This window comes from Palaemon carinicauda, chromosome 39 (assembly GCF_036898095.1).
Source record: "Palaemon carinicauda isolate YSFRI2023 chromosome 39, ASM3689809v2, whole genome shotgun sequence".
Classification (NCBI taxonomy): Eukaryota; Metazoa; Arthropoda; class Malacostraca; order Decapoda; family Palaemonidae; genus Palaemon; species Palaemon carinicauda.
The window spans coordinates 58935224-58947723 of NC_090763.1; positions in this window are offsets into that span (position 1 = coordinate 58935224).

Genomic DNA, 12500 nt, shown 5'->3' on the forward strand with positions numbered 1-12500 from the left:
TTATTTTATATTACTATAGTTACTTCTCCTTCCTACTACAATAAATATATTATAAGTAGTTGTTATTGCTGTTGGTATTTTATATCACTATAGTTACCTCTCCTTTCTACGACAATAAATATATTTAAGTAATAGTTATTGCTGCTGTTATTTTATATGACTATAGTTACGTCTCCTTTTTTCGACAATAAATATATTCAAGTAGTAGTATTTTTCGTTGTTATTTTATTATACGTAATTACTGCACCTCTTTCCGGAAATTAATACATTTAAGTAAGCTTACAAATTTTCCAAGTAAATCTTAACGACATTATTATTATTATTATTATTATTATTATTATTATTATGAGTATTATTATTTTTATTATTATTATTATTATTATTATTGTTATTATTATTATTATTATTAATATTATTATTATTATTATTATTATTATTATTATTACTAGCCAAGCTACAACCCTAGTTAGAAAAGCAAGGGCTCCAATAGGGAAAAATAGCCCAGTGAGGAAATAAGGAAATATATAAATGATGAGAAGAAATTAACAATAAATCATTCTAAAAAAAACAGTAACAACGTCAAAATAGATGTGTCATATATAAACTATTAACAACGTCAAAAACAGATATGTCACATATAAACTATAAAAAGACTCATGTCAGCCTGGTCAACATAAAAACATTTGCTATAAGTTTATTGCCCAGGATTAAAACTGACCACCCTACACGGTAACATTTTAGAGAATTCCCGCATCTGTAAGTTCCCACATTGCCTGATTTTAGCCACCAGTCAAGGCTCCCACGTCAGTCATTTTGGGACAGCTGTAACGTGCGTCCATTCATGAACGTATCATCATCTTAACAATACTATTTTCGGGTTTTGTCTGTTTTCCCACAACAGATTAATGGCTGTTAAGTTTTGGGGAAACTCTGTGGAGGGTAATGGTGTCTGGGTTGTTTTATAAAATGTGTAATGTATTATTATTATTATTATTATTATTATTACTATCCAAGCTACAACCCTAGTTGGAAAAGCAAGATGCTATAAGCCCAAGGGCCCCAATAGGGAAAAATAGCCCAGTGAGGAAAGGAAATAAGGAAATGAATAAATGAAGAGAACAAATTAACAATAAACCATTCTAAAAAAGGCAACAACGTCAAAACAGATATGTCATATATAAACTATTAACAACATCAAAAATAAATATGTCATATATAAACTATAAAAAGACTTATGTCCGCCTGGTCAACAAAAAAGCATTTGCTCCAACTTTGAACTTTTGAAGTTCTACTGATTCAACCACCCGATTATGAAGATCATTCCACAACTTGGTAACAGCTGGAATAAAACTTCTGGAGTACTGCGTTGTATTGAGCCTCAGGATGGAGAAGGCCTGGCTATTAGAATTAACAGTATGAAGTACAATAGTAATTTTAATTATCGATTTGATACTTCGCTATTTGTAATACAAGTAATAAGTACAATAATAATAATACTATTTGATGCTTTCCCATTTTTAATAAAATTGATAAGTACAATTATAATCGTACTTACCTATTTTATGCTTTCCCATTCTTAATAAAAGTATAAAGTACAATAATAATCGTACTTATGTATTTGATGCTTACCCATTTGTAATAGAAGTAATAAGTACAATAATAATCCTACTTATCTATTTGATGCTTTCCCATTTGTATTACAAGTAGTAATTGCAATAATAATCGTACTTATGTATTTGATGCTTACCCATTTGTAATAGAAGTAATAAGTACAATAATAATCCTACTTATCTATTTGATGCTTTCCCATTTGTATTACAATTAGTAATTGCAATAATAATCGTACTTATGTATTTGATGCTTACCCATTTGTAATACAAGTAATAAGTACAATAATAATCATACTTATCTATTTGATGCTTTCCCATTTTTAATGAAATTAATAAGTACAATAATAATCGTACTTACCTATTTGATGCTTTTCCATTTTTAATAAAATTAATAAGTACAATAATAATCGTACTTACCTATTTGATGCTTTTCCATTTTTAATAAAATTAATAAGTACAATAATAATCGTACTTACCTATTTGATACTTCACAATTTGTAATAAAAGTAATAAGTACAATAATAATCATACTATTTGAAGCTTTCCCATTTTTAATAAAATTAATAAGTACAATAATAATCATACTTATCTATTTGATGCTTTCCCATTTTTAATGAAATTAATAAGTACAATAATAATCGTACTTACCTATTTGATGCTTTTCCATTTTTAATAAAATTAATAAGTACAATAATAATCATACTTACCTATTTGATGCTTTTCCATTTTTAATAAAATTAATAAGTACAATAATAATCGTACTTACCTATTTGATACTTCACAATTTGTAATAAAAGTAATAAGTACAATAATAATCATACTATTTGATGCTTTCCCATTTTTAATAAAATTAATTAATAAGTACAATAATAATCATACTTATCTATTTGATGCTTTCCCATTTTTAATGAAATTAATAAGTACAATAATAATCGTACTTACCTATTTGATGCTTTTCCATTTTTAATAAAATTAATAAGTACAATAATAATCATACTTATCTATTTGATGCTTTCCCATTTTTAATGAAATTAATAAGTACAATAATAATCGTACTTACCTATTTGATGCTTTTCCATTTTTAATAAAATTAATAAGTACAATAATAATCGTACTTACCCATTTGATGCTTTTCCATTTTTAATAAAATTAATAAGTACAATAATAATCGTACTTACCTATTTGATACTTCACAATTTGTAATGAAATTAATAAGTACAATAATAATCATACTATTTGATGCTTTCCCATTTTTAATAAAATTAATAAGTACAATAATAATCATACTTATCTATTTGATGCTTTCCCATTTTTAATGAAATTAATAAGTACAATAATAATCGTACTTACCTATTTGATGCTTTTCCATTTTTAATAAAATTAATAAGTACAATAATAATCATACTTACCTATTTGATGCTTTTCCATTTTTAATAAAATTAATAAGTACAATAATAATCGTACTTACCTATTTGATACTTCACAATTTGTAATAAAAGTAATAAGTACAATAATAATCATACTATTTGATGCTTTCCCATTTTTAATAAAATTAATAAGTACAATAATAATCGTACTTACCTATTTGATGCTTTCCCATTTGTAATAAAAGTATAAAGTACAATAATAATCGTACTTAACTATTTGATACTTCCCTATTTGTAATAAAAGTAATAAGTACGATAATAATCGTACTTATGTATTTGATAATTCCCTATTTGTATTACGAGTAATAAGTACAATAATAGTCGGGCTTACGTATTTGAAGCTTACCCATTTGTAATACAAATAATAAGTAGAGCATTATTCGTACTTACCTATTTAATGCTTACAACAAGTACAATAATAATCGTACTAACGTATTTGATTTCAGTGGGAGATTAAGACTTTTTGTTTGGGTCTCACCTCAACTTATATTATTAAACGTTGAACTTGGCTATTTTATATTTGTTGCTGTAACCAGTTCGTCACTATAAAACAAATTACGTGTTCAATTGAATACAGAATTTCCGTCTCTATGGCTACTTCATCTGAGTTATTAGAAATTGTATCACAAAAATTGCTATATTTTTATCTACACTATTCAAGGAAATTTTTATATATATATATATATATATATATATATATATATATATATATATATATATATATATATATATATATATGTGTGTGTGTGTGTGTGTTTGTGTGTGTGTGTGTGGAACCGCCTCGTATCATTTTGGTAGGATAATAAATTGTTATAACAAATGAGTGTTCTCTAGTAATATTCTGATTTTATTTTCAATTTCTTTTATGTAACGCTTCGTTGATATCTCTTCCTTTACCAGTCCGTTAACAGCAAAATTATGATATATTTTTAATATTTGGAATGCATTAGTGGTTCTGGTATTGAAAATCTTTGTTCCTTTTTCGATAAGCTTTTCGTAAATAGTTTGCTTATATCAATTCCTGTTTTATTTGTCATTTTGCGATGAATTCACATATTTTTTATTAGATCGTTTTCAGATTTGCTTAGAAATTTATTTCCTTGAAGGTTCAATAACATTTTCAATGTTTCAATGTTCAAACTAATGGAGCGCTAGTTTATACGTATTAGTCATTGAATTATTGGCTCTTATATTACAAATGTAATAGTTAAATTGCATTCGTTATTTTTTCATTAGCTTTGATCATGAGGTCCATTTATATGATCATTATCCTTATTTGCTTACCATGCAAAAAAAAAAGTACAAATATCTGAAATTGAAAATCCGTAAGAGGCAGATCTTTAACATTGTATTATAAGTTGTCCTTACATGAAGAATCATATATGTAAATATTAATCGGACTTCATAAAAAGACATAAGGTGTTTAGGGATCGAGCTTTATATGAATATAGACTTCTGAGAGAGAAAGGACTCATGAATATAGACTTCAGAAAGAGAAAGGACTCATGAATATAGACTTCAGAGAGAGGAAGGACTCATGAATATAGACTTCAGAGAGAGAAAGGACTCATGAATATAGACTTCAGAGAGAGAAAGGACTCATGAATATAGACTTCAGAGAGAGAAAGGACTCATGAATATAGACTTCAGAGAGAGAAAGGGCTCATGAATATAGACTTCAGAGAGAGAAAGGACTCACGAATATAGACTTAAGAGAGAGAAAGGACTCATGAATATAGACTTCAGAGAGGGAAAGGACTCACGAATATAGACTTCAGAGAGAGATAGGACTCATGAATATAGACTTCAGAAAGAGAAAGGACTCACGAATATAGACTTCAGAGAGAGAAAGGGCTCATGAATATAGACTTCAGAGAGAGAAAGGACTCACGAATATAGACTTCAGAGAGAGATAGGACTCATGAATATAGACTTCAGAAAGAGAAAGGACTCACGAATATAGACTTAAGAGAGAGAAAGGACTCATGAATATAGACTTCAGAGAGGGAAAGGACTCACGAATATAGACTTCAGAGAGAGAAAGGATTCATGAATATATTCAGAGAGAGAAAGGGCTCATGAATATAGACTTCAGAGAGAGAAAAAGGACTCATGAATATAGACTTCAGAGAGAGAAAGGGCTCATGAATATAGACTTCAGAGAGAGAAAGGACTCAGAACTCATGAATATAGACTTCAGAGAGAGAGAAAGGGCTCATGAATATAGAATTCAGAGAGAGAAAGGGCTCATGAATATAGACTTCAGAGAGAGAAAGGACTCATGAATATAGACTTCAGAGAGGGAAAGGACTCACGAATATAGACTTCAGAGAGAGAAAGGATTCATGAATATATTCAGAGAGAGAAAGGACTCATGAATATAGACTTCAGAGAGAGAAAGGATTCATGAATATATTCAGAGAGAGAAAGGACTCATGAATATAGACTTCAGAGAAAGATAGGACTCATAAATATAGACTTCAGAGAGAGAGAAAGGGCTCATGAATATAGACTTCAGAGAGAGAGAAAGGGCTCATGAATATAGACTTCAGAGAGAGAGAAAGGGCTCATGAATATAGACTTCAGAGAAAGATAGGACTCATGAATATAGACTTCAGAGAGAGAAAGGACTCATGCATATAGACTTCAGAGAGAGAAAGGACTCATGAATATAGACTTCAGAGAGAGAAAGGACTAATGCATATAGACTTCAGAGAGAGAAAGGACTCATGAATATAGACTTCTGAGAGAGATAGGACTCATGAATATAGACTTCAGAGAGAGAAAGGACTCACGAATATAGATTTCAGAGAGAGAAAGGACTCGTGAATATAGACTTCAGAGAGATAAAGGACTCACGAATATAAATTTGAGAGAGAGAAAGGACTCATGAATATAGACTTCAGAGAGAGAAAGGACTCATGAATATTGACTTCAGAGAGAGAAAGGGCTCCAAAATAATTCAAAATTATCGTAACATCACCATAAGAGAAGAGGATAAACCAGCTATTGACAATTTTCCGTAATGTTAAGATGAACCAAAATCTTGGAAACATTAGAAATCTCGCATATTCGATATTAACCCGAAGAAAGGCATAATATGATGTAACCTTTTAGGTAAAATCGCTTTCATAAAATGCAACTAAGATTTTGAATATGATCGTGGCTTCGTCTTTTCTTACCCATCACTCTCAAGACATAGTTAATTAAAATATCTAAAGATCACATTGCCAAGCGATGATGATATTGTTTCTTTAACATATTACTGAATCATCTTTACAGTCCCATAAAACAAACAATTCTTCTTCACCCAAGGGGTTACTGCACTGTAATTGTTCAATGCCCACTTTCCTCTTGTTAAGGGTAGAAGAGACTCTTTAGCTATGGTAAGCAGCTCTTCTAGGAGAAGGACACTCCAAAATGAAACCATTGTTCTCTAGTCTTGGGTACTGCCATAGCCTCTGTACCATGGTCTTCCACTGTCTTGGGTTAGAGTTCTCTTGCTTGAGGGGACACTCGGGCACACTATTCTATTTAATTTCTCTTCCTCTTGTTTTGTTAAAGTTTATGTAGTTTATATAGGCGATATTTATTTTAGTGTTGTTACTGTTTCTGAAATATTTTATTTTTCCTTTTTTCCTTTCCTCACTGGGCTATTTTCCTGTTGGGGCCCCTGGGCTTATAGCATTCTGCTTTTCCAACTAGGGTTGTAGCTTACCTAGTAATAATAATGATAATAATAATAGATAAGTTTACTTGGTGGAAGGCCGATTCGAAGATATGTTATACCTAAATGTAAGAATAGGATTAAAGGACAATTGAATATATTAAAGTACACGAGTCCAGTGGATATGTGTCTATAATTTCACCACCGAATCAAGCACAGACAAGCAGCGTTTATATGGGGGCGGTAAAAGAACGATAATGCCCTGTTCTATAGGTCAGTGAATCAGTTGAACAGTCTGTTTATGTCAATCATGCCTTACCACATTGTGGCTCCTCTTCATTAGCTGGAAACCTGCACCAAGAGCTCTTAGATTTCAAAAGCTTAAATACTTGAAAAGCATTCATGATAAGGGCACCATCATCTTTTAAATCTGGGTGACAAGCCTTACTTCTTAAAATCATGCCGAGTATATGACAAATTTGACTTCAGGAGATACAAGGACAATAAGAAATTATTGTATTTTACATCTGGGTGATGAAACAGTACTTCTTAGAAACAGGCCGAGTATATGAAAAATTCGACTAAGCTACAAGGGTAATCAGAAATTCCCCCAACCCTAAGCTGTCATCATTTCTTGAGATGAACAGCATCAAATCATCAGAGGAAGAGAGAATAAAAACCGGCTTACATTGTATGCTAGTTTACCTAGTTTGCAAGTAATTTCAGTATGCGTTCGGATAGGTAGTTGGTTGGCCAGGGCACCAGCCACCCGTTGAGATACTACCGCGAGAGAGTTATGGGGGTCCTTTGACTAGCCAGACAATACTACTTTGGGTTGTTCTCTCTGGTTACGTTTCACTTTCCCTTTGCATACACAATAAACGTGTGGCCTATTCTTTACAGATTCTCCTCTGTCCTCATACACCTGAAAACACCGAAATTACCAAACAATTCATCTTCACCCAAGGGGTTAACTGCTGCACTGTAATTGTTCAGTGACTACCATCCTCTAGGTAAAGGTAGAAGAGACTCTTTAGCTATGGTAAGCAGATCTTCTTAGGAGAAGGACACGAAAATCAAACCAGTCTTGGGTAGTGCCATAGCCTCTGTACCATGATGTTCCACTGTCTTGGGGTAGAGTTCTCTTGCTTGAGGGTACACTTGGACACTCTATTCTATTTAATTTCTATACTTGTTTTGTTATTCTATTTAATTTCTATACTTGTTTTGTTAAAGTTTGTATAGTTTATATCAAATATTTATTTTAATGATGTTACTGTTCTTAAAATATTCTATTTTTCTTGTTTCCTTTCCTCACTGGGCTATTTTCCCTGTTGGAACCCCATAGCTTATGGCATCCTGCTTTTACAACTAAGGTTGTAGCTTAGCAAGTACTAATAATAATAATAATAAATAATAATAATAATAATAATAATAATGCACGTTTAATTTGACTGCTTAATAATTTATCATAGTCAATGTGTTTTACATTACGTCAAATAGCCATAGATACTCAAACACCAACAGATTCCCGAGAGTATGGAAAAATAAGCGATGGTGAGATTTTGTTGCATATAGTAAAAGCTCTCTCTCTCTCTTCTCTCTCTCTCTCTCTCTCTCTCTCTCTCTCTCTCTCTCTCTCTCATACCTAAGAGTACTTCACGTGTTCTTTTACACCAATTCTCTTTGAGACATTCCATATAACTATTATTTAGAAGTCATGCGGATTAACATTGCTCCCTCTCTCTCTCTCTCTCTCTCTCTCTCTCTCTCTCTCCTAAACTATTTTTATCCTCAAATCGCTAAACCGCAGCAGCATCAGAACCGACGATCCATTGTTAAAATTTTGGCGACCCCCTGGCTTAGTAAACATGCAAGAAGGACGGGGTTCCGCCTTGGGGGTATTATAGCCAGTCATTATCAGACTTTACGCTGTCGCTTAGGCCTACGAATACGTCACTGATGCGTTATCTTTATGACGCCACGTGAGTCCTATCGACGGAACAAGACCCCATTGCTAACTTCTTTCCCTTCTCGCTTCTGTAGTAGATTCCTTTTGCGCCCCTACCCCTCCACCTCTTCCCTTCTCTTCTTTCCCTCCTGTGATAGACTCCCTTACACCTCTAGCCCTCCACTATTCCCCTCTCCTCCCCTCCTTTACCCTCTCCATCTACAGCACCTTAGTACATCAAACTCGGTACATAATGTCCGTCTTGTTGTCCCCCCACATTTTTCCCTCAGATTTTATAGTTGTGTTCTCGTTAATCCCCACTTTTTTTCCCAAACACCTCCTTCCCTCTCGTGTTTATTCCATCATCGAAGAAATACTCCCCTTTTCCACACCTTGTTAAGCATCTCTCTCTCTCTCTCTCCTCTCCTCTCTCTCTCTCTCTTGCTCTCTCTCTCCTCTCTCTCTCTCCTCCTCTCCTCTCTCTCTCTCTCTCTCTCTCTCGTAAGCTAATGATTAATTAGCGTAAATAGTCGAGGACCCTTAGGTATAAGCCGTTTCCTAATTAATAAATAACGCATTGAAATTAAAAATATCTTTCAGAAATTCAATTGATTTTCTTCACTTTTAGTGCTGATTTAAATCAAGGATGTTACTTGAAGGTTTTCGAGTATGTGAGATCAAAGAAATATAGTGTCGCTAATTGTATAGGTAATGATGAAATCCAGGAGTTCTTTCAATTGCTGCTTTAGATTTTTTTATGTTTAAATTAAAATTTCAGTGATAAAAATCCAGTTTCTATACAGTAGCTACATAAATTTGCATAGGGGACTTTTAGTTAGCCGGACCTTGAAACTGCTTTATTAAAGTCGTGGTTGTGGTCGCCGATATAGTAACGGCCCTGACAGGTGATCGGCCAGACTGGGACTCGAGGCCTGCTCAAACTCATCAGTTCCTTTAGTCGCTGCAACCTCACCATTCTTGTGAGATAAGGAAGGGTTTTTTTTTGAGGAGCCTTTATGTCTTTTTGCTGAGTCATCAGCAGCCATTGATTGGCCCTCCTTGGTCCGAGCGTGGATGGAAAGGGGCCTTGAGCGCTGATCATATGGTCGGTCTCTAGGGCATTCTACTGCTTGATAGGGCAATGTCACTGTCCCTTGCCTCTGCCTTTAATGAGGGGCCTTTAAACCTTTGAACCTTTATACTTGTGATACTCAAGAACCATTTCCAAGTGATGTTTCATGATTTTTTTTCTTTCTTTTTTGATTGACTATAAATGGTTGGACCTTCCTTGAATTCGAGTTTGGTAACTAACATGATAGTTATAAATTCATGACATCCTGGAGCCTGGATAAAAAAGGAGGTACTAGAAAAAAAATTGTTACTTAAGAATGTAATTGAACTTACAAAGGTTTCTTGTGGTTGACATTGGTTCAATGTGTAAACCATTATGAAAAAATACATTTCATTAATATATCGCTAAGATTTTCAAGAAATCTTTTAGCAAGTAGATTTATTGGATTTTTATTTTCTTTCTAAAACTTATAGATATAATAGAAAGGATTTACATATATTATAGTATCAAAAGTCTTGATTCGATTGCTATATATATATATATATATATATGTATATATATATATTTATATATATATATATATAAATATATATATATATATATAATACAGTCTGTAAACACACACATATATATATATATATATTATATTATATATATATATAAATATATATATTATATATATATATATAAATATGTGTATATTATGTGTGTGTGAATTGATGTATAATATAGAGTCATACTGTTTAAACAACTACAGGACCTGGATCAATAAAAACATTATCCACGTGTCGCCTTAATAAACAAAAATGGAAAATAAAGTGCTGCAAACAAGTTTATCAAAATAGCGAAACAGGAAGCTTAATTATTGAAAGTTTGATTTATGTTTTCAATTTGTCTAGTGGACTCTGTAACATCTTATGTTTTGAATGTGAAGTTAAACAGTTTTTTAAATTTCTCGTTTCCACTTCTGATGATAATTTATTATTATTATTATTATTATTATTATTATTAATATTATTATTATTGTATCCTAAGCTACAACCCTAGTTGGGAAAGCAATATGCTATAAGCGGAAGGGCTCCAGCAGGGAAAAATAGCCCAGTGAATAAACGAAATAAGGAAATAAACAGACTACAAGAGAAGTATTTTAACAATTGATATCAAATATTTCAAGAACCTAACATCATTGAAATAAATCATTCATATATAAACTATTAAAACTTCAAAAACAAGAGGAAGAGAAAGAGAAATGTGCCTAGAACGTTGAATTTAATTAATTTTCTTTGCAATTTTAATGCTTCCTTAGCACTACGAGAGCTCTTAGTTAGGCTACTATACTTATCATGCTCTTCGTTACTAAACTAACTATCGATATTTGAAATAATTTGTATCATAAATAGATGAGCGGGGATACCTTAACGTTCCGCTAGAGTTTGCCTATCGCCTGATCAGCTGTACTAGTTAGGGTCACCCATACTAGGTTGGTTTGCTGTGAGCTATAAGACTATATTCTATCACCCTTACCATTCCCCACTGGCCGGCGTGTTGATGCATACGGGCCAAATCCAAGCCATGAATGGACATCTCTGAGGCCTTTGTCCAGCAGTAGACTAGAATGGGGGCATTTGCAGCGGCTGTTGATGATGCATAAATAAATGTCTATATATATATATATATATATATATATATTATATGATATATATGATATATATATATATTATATATATGATATATATATAATATATATATAATATATATAATATATATATATATATATATATGATATATATATATATATATATATATATGTGAGTGTGTATATATGATAGGAATTAAATGAACGAAGGTGTGTAGCATTCTCCAAAAATGACAATGAACGCTATTAACACATTCATTACTGCACCTATATTTTAGAAAACCTTTCACTACCACGCCATTTTGCAATGGCCTCATGCCAGTACAATCTGTGGAGGAGCATAAATCTATCAGTAAAAATTCCCTTATTTCGTGTTTAGCAGAAGAAGATTTTGAATAAATGCTTCGGGAAGCGAGAGATAAATCAGCGGGCGTTTTGGAAAAGCGTGAAAACAAATGAACCGAACGGAAGCCTCGAATAATGAACACCCTATCACACAAGGAATGATAAAGCATCTAATACTCTTTGTGCAAATGCAACTTTCCGTTTTGGGCCTTCCTCTCTTCTCTGTCTGCTTCGTTCTTGCTTTTTTTTTTCCTTTTTTACTATTCTCTCTTTATATCCCCTTTGAATTCGCATCAGAGTCTGGAACTAGCCACAAAAGGACCCAACGCTGCTGCATAAAGCGATGAATTACAGCATCAGAAACCATCCTTTAGCATCAGGAGCGATCTCCCCCCCCCCCCTCATCCTTCCCCTCATCCTTCCCCTCCTCCTGTCCCCCCTTCCCCCCCTACCCCTTTCCTATCCATCCATCGGCGAAGGTATGATTTCAGACACTTCACATCAACCAAACCCAATTACGAATTTTTTTTTCCTTCCCCAAAAATCCTTTTTTTTTTTATATTTCTATCTAATTTGGGGATCTGTCTTGACTTCCTCATAAAGCAATATTTCTCTGGCTTGTTATTCTCACACTTAAACGCTCTTTTGCGTGTTTCATCCAACCTTCATTGATTTTATTTGCTTCCAGCACCGTAGCCAGAGTAATTTACGCTAATTCACAATGCCCCCCCTCTCTCTCTCTCTCTCTCTCTCTCTCTCTCTGAATTATCACAGGTCACCTTTATTGAGAAA